The sequence below is a fragment of the Aedes aegypti genome, chromosome 2 (genome assembly GCF_002204515.2).
Source record: "Aedes aegypti strain LVP_AGWG chromosome 2, AaegL5.0 Primary Assembly, whole genome shotgun sequence".
In the NCBI taxonomy this organism is placed as follows: domain Eukaryota; kingdom Metazoa; phylum Arthropoda; class Insecta; order Diptera; family Culicidae; genus Aedes; species Aedes aegypti.
The window spans coordinates 8,003,565-8,022,500 of record NC_035108.1 but is presented as its reverse complement, the minus strand read 5'-3'; the positions used below and the strand labels follow the sequence as shown (position 1 = coordinate 8,022,500).

At 38.0% G+C, this 18,936-nt stretch overlaps 2 protein-coding genes across 6 annotated transcripts in view; one reads left to right on the top strand and one right to left on the bottom strand.

Annotated features, from left to right (window-relative positions):
* The window catches only part of LOC5579864, a 90,025-nt gene that overhangs the window by 10,083 nt on the left and 61,006 nt on the right, over nucleotides 1-18,936 (bottom strand). The window lies entirely within an intron of this gene.
* The window catches only part of LOC5579865 (carbohydrate sulfotransferase 11), an 88,260-nt gene that overhangs the window by 9,307 nt on the left and 60,017 nt on the right, over nucleotides 1-18,936 (top strand). The window lies entirely within an intron of this gene.

Below are 18,936 nucleotides of genomic sequence, written 5' to 3'. Positions count from 1 at the left end.
ATCAATGCAGCGTTGCATCGTGGTTCTGAACATGTCCGGATCCGTGTTCACTGCCGCTTTTAAGGCAACATTCGGGATACCATCGGGTCCCGGTGCCTTGTTTGACGCGAATGATTTCACGACTTCTGCCAGCTCTTCGTTCGTCACTCTCGCCACTTCTTCTCCTTCATCTGCCGCATACGGCGCTGGGGGCCATGGGCTTATGGGATGGTGCGGGAAGAGTACATCGATTATCGATCGCAGCAACTCGGGCGATTTCTCTTGGGGTGCTATGGCTCCTTTGGTCTTAGCCATTACCACTCTGTAGGCGTCACCCCATGGACTAGAATTGGCACTCTCGCATAGACTTTCAAAGCATGCCCGTTTTCGACTCTTGATTTCCTTTTTGAGAGCCAACTTTGCCTCTCTGAATGCTGCACCGCGTTCCTCTCTTTGTGCTTCTGTGCGTGCGCGTTGCATTCTTCGTCTAGCCCGAAGGCAGATTGCTCGAAGATTTGCAATTGATTCGCACCACCAATACACTGGCGGCCTGTTCTCTCTAGGAGGGGCTTTTCTCGGCATGGAAGCATCACACGCTCGTGATATCACAGCAACTAGCTCTTCACCGTTTAGGTCCAGAGTGTTTCGTTCGCGCCTCAGGGCTTCAGTGAATACTTCGCCGTCGAAGCGCGCTGTTTTCCATCCTCGGGCTTGGGTCGAGTTACATCGCGCTGCCTTCTGCCCGCCTGGTATTATACTATAGCGAATCGATTGATGATCGCTATGAGTATAACCGTCATCAACGCGCCAGTTCATGGTACCTAAAAGGTTAGGACTACAAAACGTCACGTCGATGATCGATTCTGCACCATTTCTGCGGAAGGTACTCACTGTACCCACATTTGCCAGCTCTACATTTAATGCGGCCAGGGATTCCAACAATAGCTGGCCTCTTTGATTGGTGCAGCGGCTACCCCACTCCACTGCCCATGCATTAAAGTCGCCAGCTATCACTACTGGCTGCCGATTAGCTAGTTCGGCCATCATCCTGTCAACCATGTGGGAAAATTCCTCAATCGACCACCTTGGGGGCGCGTAACAACTGCAATAGAACACGCCGTTGATTTTTGCTATCGCAAAACCGTCATTTGAGCTAGAGACTACTTCTTGGATTGGGTATCGTCCTGTCGTCCCTATAGCTGCTAGCTGTTGAGACCTATCCGCCACCCAGTTCCCGTTGTTGGCTGGTATGCGGTATGGGTCCGATAATAACACCACGTCAGTCTTGGTTTCCGAGACTGACTGCCAAAGCAGCTGCTGGGCTGCATCACAGTGGTTTAAATTTAACTGTGTTACTTCCGTTTTGGCTGCTTTGATACTCCGCTTGTGCCCGGACATTTGGGTCCGCCCGTTAAGTGTCCGTTGTCTGCTCTGTCGACACATATTAGGCACTTAGCGATTTGCTTACAATCGCTTGCCCTATGGCCTTCAGCGCCGCATTTTCTGCACATCTTACTTCTGTCGGGACCATTGCAATTCCACGACTTATGGCCCTTCCCGAAACACTTGAAGCAAACTTCAGGAGGCTGTTGTATGCTCAGCCGGCAAACCGACCAGCCTACCTTGAGTATGCCCAAGTTCTTCGCTTTGTTGGCCTCTGCGACCGGCAGCCTGATCGCCGCCACCTGGGTGCCCTGCGGGCCCTTTCTAAGGTGGATGGCCTTACTGGCTACGTCGATGTCACACTGCTCTTTGAGGGCAGCCGAGACCTCCGCTGCATCGGTGACCTCATCCAGATTTTTACACTGGAGAGTCGCTTCAGCAGTAAGGGATCTTACATCAACCTCGTCACCAAGTACTTCTTGTGCCAGTTGCTTATAGACTGTACCCTTTTCCTTGGCGTCCTTCTTTAAGACTAGGATCATTTCACCAATCCTAGTTCGCCTTATGCTTCGCACGTCTGCGCCCAATGGCGATAGCTTCTCTGTGCTTCGCATCGCCTTCAGAACCTCGGCGTATTTTGCTTCCTCCGTTTTGATAACGAGGGCTTCGCCTAAATTCCTACGTTTCGCTGTTTTCGGTTTAGCGCTCTCCTTGGGCTCCGTTTTCGGTTTCCTCTGTTTTTTCTTTTTTTTTTTTCTTGGGCTTTTTCTTTTTTTTTTCTGTGCTTGGGTTTTTTCTTTTTTTTTTTCTGTGGGCTGTGCAGAATAGTGTTTGATGGAAATAGTAAATGCAAATTAAAAGCTTACGTATGATTAATTTAAACTCTACATTGTTGCTTGTCTGTGATTAACCGGAATTACGCAAAGAATCTATTTGGCCACGAAGAAAATTTCTAAAACTTTCATATTTTGGACCATTTTTTGATTGTTTTAACTTTATTATACATTTAATATCGTTCTTTGAATCACATACAAAATAAACAGTTGAAAACAAACAAATTATAACATGTGGCAAAATAGTGAATCTTTATGTTTGTAAATGGTACACCTACCCTAGTACCTAAACGGTGAGGCCAAATATCGAACGTAATTTCTCTGAATAATTAAATTCTAACTAGAAGTTCTATCCTTTGACAGATAAGCGTATTTCCAAATGAACTGTAAGACAGATTTCAGTGTCGTGTACCAGGCTCGACTTAAATAATACAAAATACGCGCATCTATCCAAAGATACGAATGGAATAAAATTACATAGTAGGGTAACCTGGTCCAATTCGGAGCCTGTTCTAACCATCAAGCATTTCTCAATACTGGCGCCACTGTAAAAATCGTGTGTACCTTTTATCTACCCAATCTAAGAATCACAAAACATGTGTTGGTCTAATCCGAATCATGTGATATGGCTCAATACAGACCTCTTAATTTTCAACGAGCGCTTGGCCTATTCTAAGAGCTCTACCACGTAAAAGTTTCTTCGATTTGGTAACAGTCTTTGGATTTTGATCCGAATATGCCGATCGAACCATATTCGGAGAGTGTAACAGTTCGTGAACCATAACATCTCAATCGGAGACCCGAGCAAAGTTGAATAGCAAGATGATAACAAGTCTTGTTACCTGTTTATCATCATTTGATAACTGATTTTGTTATCATCTTGGCTGAATTAACAGCCAACATAACAAAAATGAGAACTCAAATTTGTTCGTCGAATAACAAAGCAATAGCAGATTGTGTTATCACTGAGTTCAATTTGCATCATCATATATTTTTGAATTTTATGGTCTTAAATCAAAGAAAAATTCTGAGAGATGAGTGTTTTGGATTAAATTTACGCTTAAAATAATTTTACAAAATTGTGTTTGACGAAAAGTCAACTTTGTTTAGTAACACACGCTTAATAAAAATGTTATAGGAAAGATGTGTGATAACATATTTTGTTATCAACCTGTTATCAAAAATGTCTATCACTGATACAATGATAACAAATGTTGTTATCATTCGGTTATCATTGATAACATAATATCAAAATTATAACAGCGATAATAAAATTTGTTATCATGGTGATATCATCCAGTTATCCGTCTTTGCTCGGGGAGCCATATGAACGTAAACAATCACTCTCTCGTTTGGCAAGTGGCGCGAGAGCGTTCAAGAGCAGCTGCGACTGCAACAGTATCGAGCCATTCGGGTGATTGACGTTTTGCATAAAATTGCTAATAACTTTCATATTTTCTGGTTATGCAGCCTTTAACACCCTAATTATAATCTATTGGATCATCGAACACCCCTTTGGTTGCAAACATAGCACCGAAAATGAAAAATATTCGCCTCTGTTTCGTGATCAGAATTAGAGTGAGTCAGCAAATGTTACAAGTGTTGACCACGGGCCCTCCAAGCTTATCAACCACATATATACATTAACCGTGGCCAACATGATTTTGACATTTTTGTGAATTTGACACTTTTGGGAAATCTGACAATTTTGGATTGTTCACGTTAATTTACAACTACTCATTAACGTGGGTTTAAGCTGGGTAAGGCGCATAATGACGGAATTTGATTTTGGTGTGCTATTGCTCAAAAAATACACGATCCCTGGTAAAACCTAAGTAAATGAGTAAACAATTGTGTAAGCCACTAAATAAAAGGAGAAACTATCTTTAACGTGTTTTTGTTGTGAGCTACGGGGTAACCGTCTTTTGATGCCCCCCTGGTGTTGACACATAGCGATCGGTGCCAAACTGTGGGTGGTGTGTGTCTGTCTTGTTTTCGTTCATGGCTCGTTATCTTCCACGAACGTTAAATGTAATGCGTGTTGTATGAATGCAGGCGGATAAATGGGATGAAATTATGGCTCGTGTGTCAATGATCGTTAAATTTTCCAAAACATGCTTGGTAGAAAATCTTGGAAGTTGTAATATTGATCGATGGTTGTTTCTGTTGCGGTCATGAAAGTCTTCGAAAAAATCTAAAAAACAGACCTCGCAGACCCTAAAAACAGAGGAAGTTTTAAATCAGCTAGTTGAAAAGGAGATGCAGCCACAGCCAAGCTGTATCCTAAATAGTTTGGCTATACGGTACAAAAAACGTTTAAGAGTGCTGAGAACTATACAGTCAACTTTCCCTTACACTATATTCTTTGTTTTCCCTTCGATCGGTGGAACACGCAGTCCTTTCAATATACCGTACTTTCAACAAGTCGATACTTCTTCATGTTCCGAGACTCGATGCTGTATGTTTCAGTTTACCATACAATTTCAGCTCTTTCACCAGATCTTTTCATGTAACGTTTTAATGTGTTCAAATTTTACTATATTCAAGGTTAAAAAGCCTTTTTCGAATGTAATTTGTCGAAATAACAAAAAGTTCCAAAATAGAAAAATATGTGTCCGTATCTCGAAGCCTCCTATACACGATGGTCTGTTTAAAATCAAGTTATGAAAATTAGAACGTTACTTAATTTTGAACTACTTTTTTCGGATTTCACTGACGTTTTTTTAAATAAAATTCACAGTTTACTTGAGCTAATTCTGACTTGAACTAAATTGAAATTTGTCACGCATTGAATTTATTGCCGCGGAGATGCAGAGGTGATCTCGGTCTCCTGCAACAGTAGAGACTGTTCTCTAGTCTCTAAGACTCCACACTAACATTCCTTCCTTTTCCCGATGACCGTAAGGACGAGACCGGCGCCATTATTGACTTCACAATTTTTCAGATTCTCAAAAGTGTACACTGAGGATGGTAAGCTTTTCCAAAGCTCCATCTGTTGGTTCCTTGTGCAATTTTGAATGTTCTGGACAATCATGGAGTAGCAACTACAAATTGTACACTTCCTCCGACTGAAGTAAGCAAGCCAGTACATTCGGCTCCCACATTGCCGGAAGTTAGCCGATCTTGGCAACAGCAGCTTGAAATAATAGCCCATCTATGGTGATCCAGTACTTCTCAGTGGTTGTGTTAACCGAGTGTCATTCTTTTTCACAATAGCGAATGACAAAAGCATTGCTCGCGTTCAGTATTGTAGGGCGTAACTGCAGTGATCGATTTCTCTTCATCGACGACATCGACGACAACGTGAACATACAGTGAGTCGACACTTTTAGCGTCGAATCTTCTAAAGGATATTTTATATAATGATAAAAATCAGGTAACTAAAATGAAACTCTAGTCAAGGAAATTTCTTTAGGTTTATAGTGAGAAACTTCGCAACAGCTTTAGTATTACACTGTTACAATCGAAAGAGAGCGAGAGAGAGGAGAGAATCTTTAGTAATGTTCAGCGAGATTCGTGGCACCTACGAAGAAGTTTTTTTTTCGTTTCTCTTCGCGCGTTTTGCTGGGCAGTACTTCTGGAAGCCAAGCCTGAAAGTGGCTGCTCAGAATGGAGGATCCATTGGTGAGCTCGTTTCATGCTTTTATTTCAAATCTGTGAATTATGTATGACTTCACACGTTACATCGTCGAGAATCATGCAGCCATTCCATAAAAAACCGAATTCCGTGAAAATTTGCTATTTTGTTTCTTATCCGAAATAAGGATACACGTGTATTTAAATTTTTTGATTGGGGTGACCATTTTCGAAACAGACCAAAAAAATCACGACCTTGCCTATTTTTTTGGAAAAATATAACTTTTGAACCGCTTGACCGATTTTCAATTTTCTTAAACGAAATGAAAGCTAAAAATTTTGACTTTTAAAGAAAATATAAAATTTCACAAAAAATTGTATTTTACACGAAAAAATAAGTGGGGCCCAGATAGCCGTAGCGGTAAACGCGCAGCTATTCAGCAAGACCAAGCTGAGGGTCGTGGGTTCGAATCCTACCGGTCGAGGATCTTTTCGGATTGGAAATTTTCTCGACTTCCCAGGGCATAAAGTATCATTGTACCTGCCACACGATATACGCATGCAAAAATGGTCATTGGCATAGTAAGCTCTCAGTTAATAACTGTGGAAGTGCTCATAAGAACACTAAGCTGAGAAGCAGGCTCTGTCCCAGTGGGGACGTAACGCCAGAAAGAAGAAGAACGAAAAAATAAATAAAAAGTTTCTATTTTATTATGTTCTGAAGGTCTTGGGACAAAAGGAGCTATTGCTGTTCTGATATTTTCTAGGAAGTTCAGAAAATTTCACATTTAAAAAATCATGAAACTAATTCAAAAGTTATGATTTTTTTTTTTTTAATAAAAAATTTAATGCGCTGTGTGTGCCGATAAAAAATGACTGATTTTTTATTTTCAAAAAAATATATCTCAAAAACTAAAAAAACATACATCGCTAAAAATTTGACAGTAAACGTAAAATTTTCTGAACTTTTCAGAAAAAATGAGAACATAAATAGCTCCTTTTGTCCCGAGGCCTTCAAAACACGAAAAAAAAAGAAATTTTTGATTTTTTCATGTAAAAAACAATTTTTGTGAAATTATATAATTTTTCTTAAAAAGTTAAAATCTTTAGCTTTTATTTCGTTTAAGAAAATTGAAAATCGGTCAAGCGGATCGAAAGTTTTATTTTTTACAAAATTAAAAATTTTGCAAAGACGCGATTTTTTTGGTCTTTCAAATCAAAAAATTCAAAAACACGTGTATCCTTATTTCGGATAAGGAACAAAATAACAAATTTTAACGAAACTCTGTGACCCTCTAGATCGGTTTTTCATGGGATGGCTGCATGTTTATGTTCCACAAATAATTGTTTATCATGGTCTGATTGCTTATGAAAGTGAATCTTATGACCTAACGATCCTCCCCATTAACCTTTGGGCTGTCGCGCTGTTGTACTTTGTAAAACATTTGTGATTTATATACTATGATTATGTAACAAAGATATGTATCGAAACCAAACCAAAATGTACTCCTCGAGAATTTTTTTAAGAACTTTACTCAACAGTTTTTGTTTACAGTATCGCCCTTCATAATGCGTTAAAATCAACAAATGTACATAGAAGTCGCATAATAATGAACGCACTATATACGATTCGAGTAGACCACAATTTAAAATCGGTATATCTTAAAAACCAGATAATTTCGAAACATGGGGTCTTTTGTAAAGTTGTTCTGGATGTAAAGCGCTATCTCATTTAATTCGGAATTTAACCGGTAGGTGACACTAGTGAGCATGGAACTTTTACTTTTGTTCTGCATATATTTCAGGATCCGAGCCGTTAAGAAGGATGGCGGCAAAGTTGTTCAGTGAGTTAAGGATTATCATTGTTCGAGCAAGTTGATTCAAAATTTTGCAGCTAGGCTAGTGAGCATAAAACTTTTGGTTTGCGGATACTTCAGGATCCTGACTTTTTAGACAAAGTTGATGCGTGGCTCAAGGGCAATCATTATTTTAGCAAATTTAGAACTTCAAGGATTAAACAAAGATAGCCCTTGAGCTACTGAACAACTTTGCCGAAGACGCCATCTTCCTAAGTAGTGAAGCTCCTGGGATATTCGCAAATCCAAGGGTGTTGTACAAAGTACAACGCACGACTACTCGCGTTACAAAAATTCGCGCGACGACCGAAAGGTTAACAAAAATCCCTTCTAGTAACATTTGTGGAGATGTAGATGTAAACACGGTCTTCAAATAGCAAAGGTTACAAATTAATATTCCTCTCCCCAACCCTACTTGACTGCAACGACGTGACTGGCGCTGATATTGACCCTGTATAAATGGAGGTACTTAGTTATGCACACTGAAGAAGATTATGACCAATTCAAGCCAATCTTTTAGTTGATTCTTTGTGCATCTTCACCGACTTCGGTCAATCACGAAATAGCAACCATTGATATGTGTAGTCAGTCTAAGCTAAGCTATGCTAAGCTATAGGGTGTCCCAGAAAGTATGGGCACGACTTTACCATACTGCCATTTCAAGACTAATGCTGATAAAAAAACTGATTTTCACACATTTTATTCTTCTACTTATCAAGAGTAGATTTTGAATTTTGAGCGACTTTTTCGTTACCTGTTTGTTTATGGTGTTTCATTTCTGGAAGCTCCTCTTATCTGTTTTGCACAAATTGCGTTATTTCTGAGCGACTTTGTTGCAATAAATTTGTGTTTGGCCATAAAGTACGTACAATAAAAATCAGAAAAAAAATGCATTTATTATTGCCGATACGATAAATGACCAGACTATTACTTATTGTAAATTATAGACCTAAGTACATCAAAAGTGAATAGAAACTGAAAATCCGATTTCAGCTGTAGTCGATTTTTGAATGGGTCAAAATTGTATGTATATTGAAAATACCTGAAAAGTAATGATTTTGTGAAGCTATCGTATGTGGAGAGAAAACTAGCGTTTTAATTGAAATTTACCATTTTTTCAAATGTGTTCTAGCAAAGCCAAACAAAATTTTAAACAAAAATTCTTGCGGGACGTTTTAGATTCAATGTACTTGAATTCACCACATCGAAGGATTTTGTTAAAATAATTCTTTACTAGTTAAGTTCCAACAAAACACAAAAGACCCTACTGTGCTGGCTAGATAAGAATTGATTTTCTAAAATCAAAAATTTCAATGTAAAAGTTTATTTATTCAAACAAAATTTTTACAGGCAGCATTTAAAAAGCCCCAAGGAAAATATAAAAATATTCATTTGTTTGAAAAAAATATTGTGATTCTCGATATCAAAGTCGTGCCCATACTTTCTGGGACACCCTATAAGTAGTTAGGTTCGTATTGGTTAACACTTCAAATACTAAAATCGGACCTCGTTGCTCAAGTTTGACAGAACGCAATATTTTTTTCTAGGGTTTTGCTTTACTACCTCGAACTATGGCATTTAAAAAACGAGCAATGAAGGTCAACAGCAATAACAAGTCCCTTATAACAATATAATATTATGATTTTCGATAACTGATTTCTGATGGCGTTACTCCCAAAACGAACTAACTCCTGTTTCTCAGCTGATTGTTGAACCCTTCCTTAGCTATTAATTGTGAGTCCTCTATTTTTGTTTATTTATTCAAATCAGTTTTATCTATGATCATTTTGAATTTCCGGGTTTTCCTGCTCCACCTGTGATCTGCTTTTGATTTCTCTAAACTCTCAGGAAAATCACTTTTACAATATCGTAGTATTTGTTTGTCTTTTGGCAGCACAATATCGCAAATATTTTTGAAAATGTACCTCACCCACAGCATTTCGCTAACCCGCTCAAGTATATAAACACTCAAATTGCTCTCAATGTTCGTCCTGTGCTGCCGTTTTCTCTGCTCAAGCCTTGTACTCGTATTTCTGTGCCAAGCATGAGTACTTGCAAAAAGCCACTCACCAAACGTGCATGGCACGAAAACAATTTCAAGTGCCATTCAGTCTTTCTATCCGCGCAAACATACCTCCGGTTGTTTATCATTAGACGCTAGGTTGTTTATCGATGATGATAACAGAATAACGAACTTGGTCGCTCAGTTGCACCGACCTCGAATCGTCGAAATTACAGGGAAAAAGCGTTATAAATCGATACCCGAGTAGTTATGAATGAATCTGATGGCCACATGAGGTCATGGAGCTGAAGAGGAAGAGCCGAAAAGGGAAAGCGGGCTTCGGGATTACGGCGTTTGAGCACATATTTTGTATCCACCTAGCTGTACACATTTGTAGGTGATACTAAAGATATAAATGATAAACTGAAGAACAAATGCATTTAAGCAATATGTCGTTACGTTTCAACTCGGACAGGGCCTGCTTCTTAGCTTAGTGTTCTTATAGAAATTACCATAGTTTTAACTGATGGCTTTCTTTATCATCTTCTTCTTCTTTCTGGCGTTACGTCCCAACTGGGACAAAGCCTGCTTCTCAGATTAGTGTTCTTATGAGCACTTCCACATTTATTAACTGAGAGCTTTCTTTGCCGATTGACCATTTTTGCATGTGTATATCGTGTGGCAGGTACGAAGATACTCTATGCCCTGGGAATCGAGAACATTTCCTTTACGAAAAGATCCTCGACCAGCGGGATTCGAACCCACGACCCTCAGCATGGTCATGCTGAATAGCTGCGCGTTTACCGCTACGGCTATCTGGGCCATCTGGGCTTTCTTTATCAATTGACTTTGAATCAATTTTGTGGCAAGACTAAGAGCAAAAATATCCTATATCTTGGAAATTCGAAAAAAAAAAAAATCCATCTCAAAAGTTGATCGACTGGTAGGATTGGACCCACGGCCCTCCGTATGGTCTTGCTGAATGGCCACACTTTTACCGCTACGGCTATGTGGGTCATTTAATGTTGAGAATGAGAAGTGACGTTTCTGTGTAAATTAGAACCGAACCAATAAACTGAACCGTTTCTGTAAAAATAACTACCATGCTTCCCCATCAAATATAGCTTCTTTCTCTCTATACTTATTACGTGAACATAATGCATGCACAAAAGGTATCACTCGAAGAGGGAGGTGGTCCCGAATGCTGAAACAACTCCCAGTAAACGTTAGTGTCAGCAAGCATTCGTCCGTGAGCATCAAGCTGATGGCAAAGTGACAGTCGCGTTATTTCGAGTGGTAATGGTTTTGCCTGAGCCGGAACCGAGTGATGGGATATTTTGTGGGGAGAAGGTGAAAAATATCGCCCCTGATTCATTTTGAAACATTTAGTAAGATAGAGAAAAGAAAACGTTCGTCCGATGTGTAAACAGATTGAAGTTGACGCGATGGATCCTCCCATGCATTAATCATTGTCAAAGTGTTCTTCGAGAATTCAATTTGAGGTGAATGCATACAATACAGTTTATGTAAATCAGAAAACGGGGTTTGTCTTTTTAACTGAATTGTTAAATACATTCTAAAACATCAAGTGAGAAGCTAAGCAGAATACACGAAACGGTATGTGTTTGGCATTGGATTGAAAGGCAAAAATTTTACGACCGTCGTAAGCAATTCAGAGGCCTAATGGGAATTATAGAAGAGAATTTATCACAGCTATAAATTTTCGCATAATGTCATATAACGATTTTCTGCAATCGCAGGGATGTACATTGGGGATCTTCTTCTTTCGGAATTACATCCCAACTGAGATAGAACTTGCTTTTCAGCGATCTATCATAAGCGCTATAAAACATGAATTAACTAGTAATACGTACCAACCATGTAATTCGTGCAGAAATCTTCATCCAAAATCACGCTCGTAGTAAATATAGATTCCGTGCATCTCCATAGACATTTACCCCAAGCTGTCTGGGATGGGGTGATGATGGGTCGTGCGTACTACACTACGGTTCGTTTATTTTATTGCTTCCTTTTACTTGTCTTCGCATGACACACATCCTCCTCAGCATCTCACTCGAACTCCAGAAGTGCAACTTGATAAATAATCACGACCAGACAGTACGGCGCCTCTATCATCATCATCGGGTGTGTTGTGGTACATAAATAAACATCGCTTTAAAATAATTCCCGCAACAAGTCAAATAATCACCTCTGTTACACCACGCATTAATTTGTCCAACAGTGATTTTCAGATCGTGCTCCCCGGAGCACTTGTTACGCGACAACCTCAAAATTTCTAAGCTGTTGTTTGTATGCAAATGCACTATATATTTTGCAGAATCATTTTACGAAAAATACGTTCAATACATTAATCGCAAAGGTAGATGGTTTTTTCTCTTTTTTCTGCATTATTTTGGCATTGTATCTTGTCGGCTTCTAATTTACGAAGGATCGAACTATTGCTGAAATGTTGATCATGTCAACAAAAACAAAAACTTACTTTTATTTAGCGAATAATGAAGTTTAAAGCACATGTCAACATGTTTGGTATCAGAAAGCTCATTTTTCCTTCCTTCCTTCTTGGCATTACGGCCTGCCTCTCAGCTTAGTGTTTAAGCTTAACACTTCCACAGTTATTAACTGAGAGCTTTCTTCCAAAGTTTCCATTTTCGAATTCTTATATCGTGTGGCAGGTACGATGATCCTCTATACCCAGGGAAGTCAAGAAAATTTACATTACGAAAAAATGCTGGACCAGCCGGGATTCAAACCCAGACAACTTCAGTATGGCTTTGCTTTGTAGCCGCGGACTCTAACCACTAGGCTAAAGAAGGCTCCAAAGCTCTTTCTGGTGTTGTTGTAGTTAAGCAATTTAAATTGAGCTCAAAGTGGCCTTCCATAGTGTTTACCAATGTCGAAGGGTCTTTTCCAAAATGTTATCCATAATAATCATAAACATTTAACATATCCACGCTACAGTTCAATTCTAAAAAGCGCTCCGGGAGCCAAATGGTGTAAAAACCCCTGCTACAGAATAATTAATTTGAAGACCAAGCTCAGGTGCGTACAACGGTGCTCTCCTGCTAATGCATCATAGAAGTCATTTTTACGACCACGCGACATCATTGATGATTAGGCCAACGGTACAAGTCACGCAACGCTTCAACATGACATTTTTCCCGTGGAAAGTTGAACATTCTAGCCACACCATGGAACCAAAGAACAAACATTTAGACTATTCCCTCCCATCCAAAATCGTGCGTTGGCGAGGTGGCTACTTAAAGCGACACAGGAAAGGTTATTTGGTCATTTGTTTTTCCTTCCGCTCAAGCCATTTCGTTGCAAAACAAGTCCAGAAGGGTCATTAAGGTGAAACATCTCAGAATCCAAAGATGGCCGGCACAATGGCCGACTTGTGCCCCTACTCACGATTTCAAAGGCACAAAACTGGAGAAATAGTTGGCAAACGTTTCTGATCTTCTTATTTTAAGCTTTCTGCTAGTGCACAAAGCCAAAATAAAAAGTGCACGGTTGTTGGATGCTTTCTTTGCGAGATTTGTGCCTTTGAAGTTTTAGTGCAATCTTAGAATTTGATTCAAAACTGTTTCACCTTAACATTGCGCGGCAGGGACTACGTCTTTGGAGTGGCCCCCGAATTTGATTAATTACAGACGTCTGATTCAGTCACGCGTCTAACCCAAGTGGCATCCTAATGAGGTTTAAAATTGAGGCAAGTTGAGTGACACATGTCTGCGTTTGATGGACTGTTTTTTTAGAATTTTCTCAACTAAACATCATCCGACCCCTATTAGCAAGAGTGGAAATAAAGTGCAAAAGTTTGTCCCCCAAGCAAAGTATCTATTTATTTTAGGTTGATGATATATTTCACTTCTCAAGCTTAATATTCGCTGAAACGACGAACGTTTCTGCCTTTGAATGGTATCAAAACATTGCAATCAAACCAACACCTACGGTTTTGTCGCAAATTCCGAACACTCGATTTTTGTATGGTAGTTGGGTTGAAACGTTTCACTGAAATATGTCATCAAATTAAAAGCAAATAGTAGTCAATTGCAATTCAATTTTACCGTCTACGAATCTATTTTATACCTCGGGAGTAGTCATAATGCTCAAGTACGAGACCAGTAAAACCAGCTCAGATAAATTTATTTGCGAAATTATCCATTTGAATATGATTTATTTGTGCTGTTCAGAATTTGAATCAAGGTGTTCGGAATATGAAACAGAATGAACACAGTGTTCGGCATTTGAATCAAAATGTTGTTCCATACTTTTACGTAAAAACAATACTAAAAAGTTTGAACAAACAATTTTATCAGCACACCTAACAGCTAACTGTTAGACTTAGCGGAGAAATTAAAAATTTCACGTATATCAGCTTATTTATGCCAACCAGATGCATTTGAAGCTACTGTTGGCCTTAAGTATTCGGAATATGAGTCATTTATTTTTATGATACATGAATGATTTTAACTTGTAGTTGTCGTCCAAAATTAAGTGATTAAATACTAAGTTTGATTCTTCTTCCTAAATTCTTTTTCCTCTTTATAATATCAAATCAATCGACATTAAGCCTACTAGTTCTATGTTTTTTTTTTTAACTGTTAGTTTGCTCAGTAGGTAAACGGATAGGTACCGTTTTGTCTCATATTCCGAACACTTGAGGCCAACAGTGACTTCAAATGCATGTGATAGGCATAAATAAACGGGTGTTCGTGTACATTTTAATTTCTTCGCAAAGTCTAACTGTTAGCTGTTGGGTGTGCCGTTAAAATTGTTTGTTTAAACTTGTTTAGTGTTATTTTAACGTGAAAGTTTGAAACAAAATTTTGCTTCAAATGCTGAACACTGTGTTGATTCTGTCTCATATTCCGAACAGCATGAGTTAAGCGTATTCAAATGATAAATTTCGCAAATAAATTCATTTGTGCTTTATTCGAACTAGAGAATCATCATTGCTCCCGAGATATTAAATAGATTTGAAGACGTTAAAATTGAGTTGCAAATGACTGCCATTTTCTGATAATTTGGTGACATATTTCAGTGAAACATTTCAACCAAATCGCCATACAAAAACCAAGTGTTCGGAATATGAGTCAAAACGGTACCTAAATTTCACACCAAACCATCACTAGCCTAATAGTTGAATATTTGTAATATTTTCGTACTTAACTTTTTCTGGCCATAACAGTCAAATTTCTCGACTGGATTATCTCAATTCAGAATAAATAAGCTCATTTTCAACCCATATTGCTGTCATATCGGCAATTGTTGGAGGATTGACTTCGTTTCAGTTCGAATGGAATCGCCTGGATGTCTAGTTTCACAATAGAAGTAATAAACCATAGAAGAAGAATGTCGCTGGCGTCGCAGTAGGAACATCTTTTGCTGGCGGAGATGGGCGGGGCTATAAATGTCAACGCGAAAATGTATGCAGTTTGACACTTATGTACCCAACATGTTTCTGAGGGAGAATAAAGGGAACACCAGCGACATTATTCTTCTATGGTTTATTATTTCTATCAATTTCACAATTATAATTAAAATTTGTGGAAATGTCCACTGGCTCCGTGTTATTCCGGTGAATCACTAGGTCAAGTCGGATAAAAATAACCCCAACTTCATTTTCAATCAACTTTTATCCAAACTAGTAGAATAAATCTGACTTAAATTCAATTTTTTTTATAGTTTCAAATACGGACGTAATGTGAGAACTAAATGAGTCACTGAGACCAGTTTTAGCCTAGGTTATTTTTTGGTTATTTATCGGACTTCCTTAGAACCGGCCGAAGATAGGTCAATTTCATTTTTTCCTAATCGTCGAAACTTGGGTGTCGAACTTCATAATTTGCAAAAGCTAACTTAGACATGGTTGAGTGAAATCATTTGAAGGATATTGGCCACCTTGATGACAGCTTGAGTGACTTAGTTGTAAACCCATTTTTTTTGCAAAATTGGAAAATTTCGAGGACAGGAAATATTTTCAACTATTTTTTTTTTATTTCTAGGTGACCAAAATTTGCCAGAAGAAACATTAAATTGACCTGTTTGGTGCCGGTTCCATGGAGGTCCAAAAAATACTCAAGGCCAAAGCTAATTTAGTTCTCACATAACGTCTATAGTCGAAACAATAGATAACAAATTAAAATGATCAGACTATGTATGCTAATAAGTTGGGTAAAAGTTGATAGAAAAGGAAGTTGTGGTTATTTTTATCCGACTTGATCAAGTAACCCACCGGAATAACACCGAGCCAGTGGAAATTTCCAAAAATGCCAATGATAATTGTAGAACTAGACATCCATTCAAACTAAACCTAAGGAAATCCGTCAATAATTGCCGAAATGGTAGCAATTTGAACTTATTTCTTGCAAGGGCGGATACAGGTTAATATCTTCATTAATTCTCTGAGAAATCCTCACGAAGAAGTTCTTAGAAAAGATTTCTAGAGTAATTCCAAGCGGAAGAAACACCCCGTTGATGAATGGTCTTCATTCACAATGAAGCTTGCTTATTTAGTTTTTTGGCTTTATTATCATGAATTTTAACACTTGCTCATCGGGCGCAAATTTTTTCTCCAAAAACCTAATTTTTGATATTTTAGAAATTTCTATTGGTTGTTTATATTTCTCAAAGATTAGAACAAAATTTTTTCGCGTATATTTTAAATTTTCTAGAAATTGAAGTTGGGCATTTTATACCGAATTAACTTACATAGGCAATATTTTAACTAAAATAAAGCCTCTCTGCCATAAAATTGCCTTACTCCAACCCATTCATTCCCGCATGAACTGACACAGTTGTTTAGTCATGGCTCTTTATATGCCAAAGTGTCCTAAGCGCCAAATTTCATAGATTTCGAAATTCGCTCTCAAACTTTTTTATTTCAAAAGAAAACACAATGAGTTTAATGTTGATACACCCTAACCTCTTTTTACGACCGATATCGGAATGTCGTAAAAAGAACATTCCAAAAGGGCCATTCAAAATTTCATATTCTGGTAATACAGTCATCCCTCCATGAGTGGATGTGCCATTACTCGATATCGACTCATGGAACCATACTAAAAACATAAAATCATGGCTACTATGATGGTCCCTTCAAACAACTTTCCAAAGAATAGCTGTTCCATGACTCGATATTTCCATGAGTCGATGGTCCCTTCAATATCGACTCATGGAGGTTTGACTGTAGATGGCAAAACTGCTCTATTGATATCAAAAGAGCCAATTATATGTGGTTTGTCATATGTATCTTTTTAAGTGGTCAGGATCCTGACACTTCTTTTTAAATTTATGGAAGAGATTATTAGAGTATGTTTAAGAAACAAAAGTTTAATGCTCACTAGCGCTACCTGGTGGCAAAATCTCGATTTAATGGCTCAAACAATTAAATTCCTTAAGCAACCGAACAACTTTCCTCAAGACGCCATCTTTATAAGGGTCAGGATCCTGAGATAATCGCAAAACAAAAGTCTCATGGTCACTAGCGCCGCCTGGACAAAATATCGAATTTTATGACTCAAACAATGATAGTCATTGAGCTTCTAAACATCTTTGCCGAAGACGCCATCTTTCTAAATGGTCAGGGTCCTGAAATATCAGAAAAATAAAATTTCAATGCCCACTTGCGGCCGAATTCCGCTTTTCAATTAACACCGCATGTTAGCCTTTAATCTACTGAACAATTTTGCTGAACATAATGACCCTCTATTATGATTACTTTTTAAGATATTGATCATTAATAAAAGTTAATGGTCGTTGATCTGAATTTCGGTCGTGAAAACAGAATCGTCGTAAAAAAAACGGTCGTAAAAAAGGTGGGAGTATAATTAAGGGGACACTGGAGACCGTGTTATTTTCCCTATCTTTCGTCTCACTCTAACAATAATCATCAAAACTTTGTGGAAGCAAATCTCGAGTTTTAGTGAACCGATGAAGCTGAAAATTTATCGGGTTGTGCTCTACATATATAGAATGATAGTGATACATTTTCGCATCGATATATGGAGTGGTTCTTGGGATTTGCTTCTTGAAATGGATAGGGTGATTATGATGACGTCCCGTGCGGCCTTAAAAAAGATAGGTATGATAAACATCTACAATCTTCATGTCAGGAATGATATGGATGTATTATAGAATAATCGATTGAATAAGAATCTCAAGAAGTTGGAAAAATCTGTTTTCTAGGTAGTTTCAGGTCTTATTCAAAACGCATTTACTAGAGCAAATCAAAAAAGGCCTACACCAAAATTTCTTAGAAAACAATTTAAGATACGCTTATTCAGGTAGCGCAAAAAGTTTCTGATTTCACTTGCGCCATTTTGAAATGTTACGCTTGAAAAAGTGTATAGGACACTCCGAATTCGATCTAGAATCGGATGAGCTGTGTGGAGCAAAAACGATTTTTTGAACCATCCTAATCTCTATTAGCGTTGTACGATTTTGAATCGATGTTTCGAAAGTCGATGTTTTCATTCCGATGAATCGATATTACAAATCGATGCTTGGAGCATTTTTTTTTTTTTGATTTGACACCTACACTTTAATGCTTTCAGTGGACTATTTGCCCTTTGAAGGAAGCACCACACTAGACAACGCACTTAAGCATTCAAAATCGGGTGAATCGATTTTCTTTATTCCAGTTCTTGTTTCGATCCATTTTGTTGGAATCGATAAATATTTCTCAATAAGCTGATGGAAAAGAAACCAAACTAGTCTTACAGTAGTAAATCTGATTTCATTAAAAGATGTTCAAATTGAATGTAAATGCATTTGGTCTCATTCCAAAATTTATAAATTTTGATTCTAAACTTCATAAATTTCGATTCTAATCGATTCAAAAACATCGGATTCGATTAAATCGGTTCGACAGCTTAAATATGAATCGATTCAGTAACATCATTGTTATGGACAGACGGTAATATCTTTGTGACAAAATTTAAGGAAACAAAAGAATAATTCTCACTTAATTTATTATATTGCCCTTAACGCCATTGGTAACCGTTGTTTAAGCAAAAGAATGGTCAATGATGAAAATTATCACTACTGAGAAATAGATGAGGATCTTCTCTTGATTGTAACATTGTTAAATAAAGTGTAAATACATTAGTTTGCTCAGTAACAACAGGCAAGATCATAAATTAAGCAACAGGGGCGATTTTTTTTGTATTAGAAAATACGCCACGCAAAATATATTGGTCGAGAAGAACCCTATTTGGAGTAACTTTGTTCCAGAGAGCAAAATAGAAACTATTTATAGTTTCTTCTGTCATAGTGAAGATAC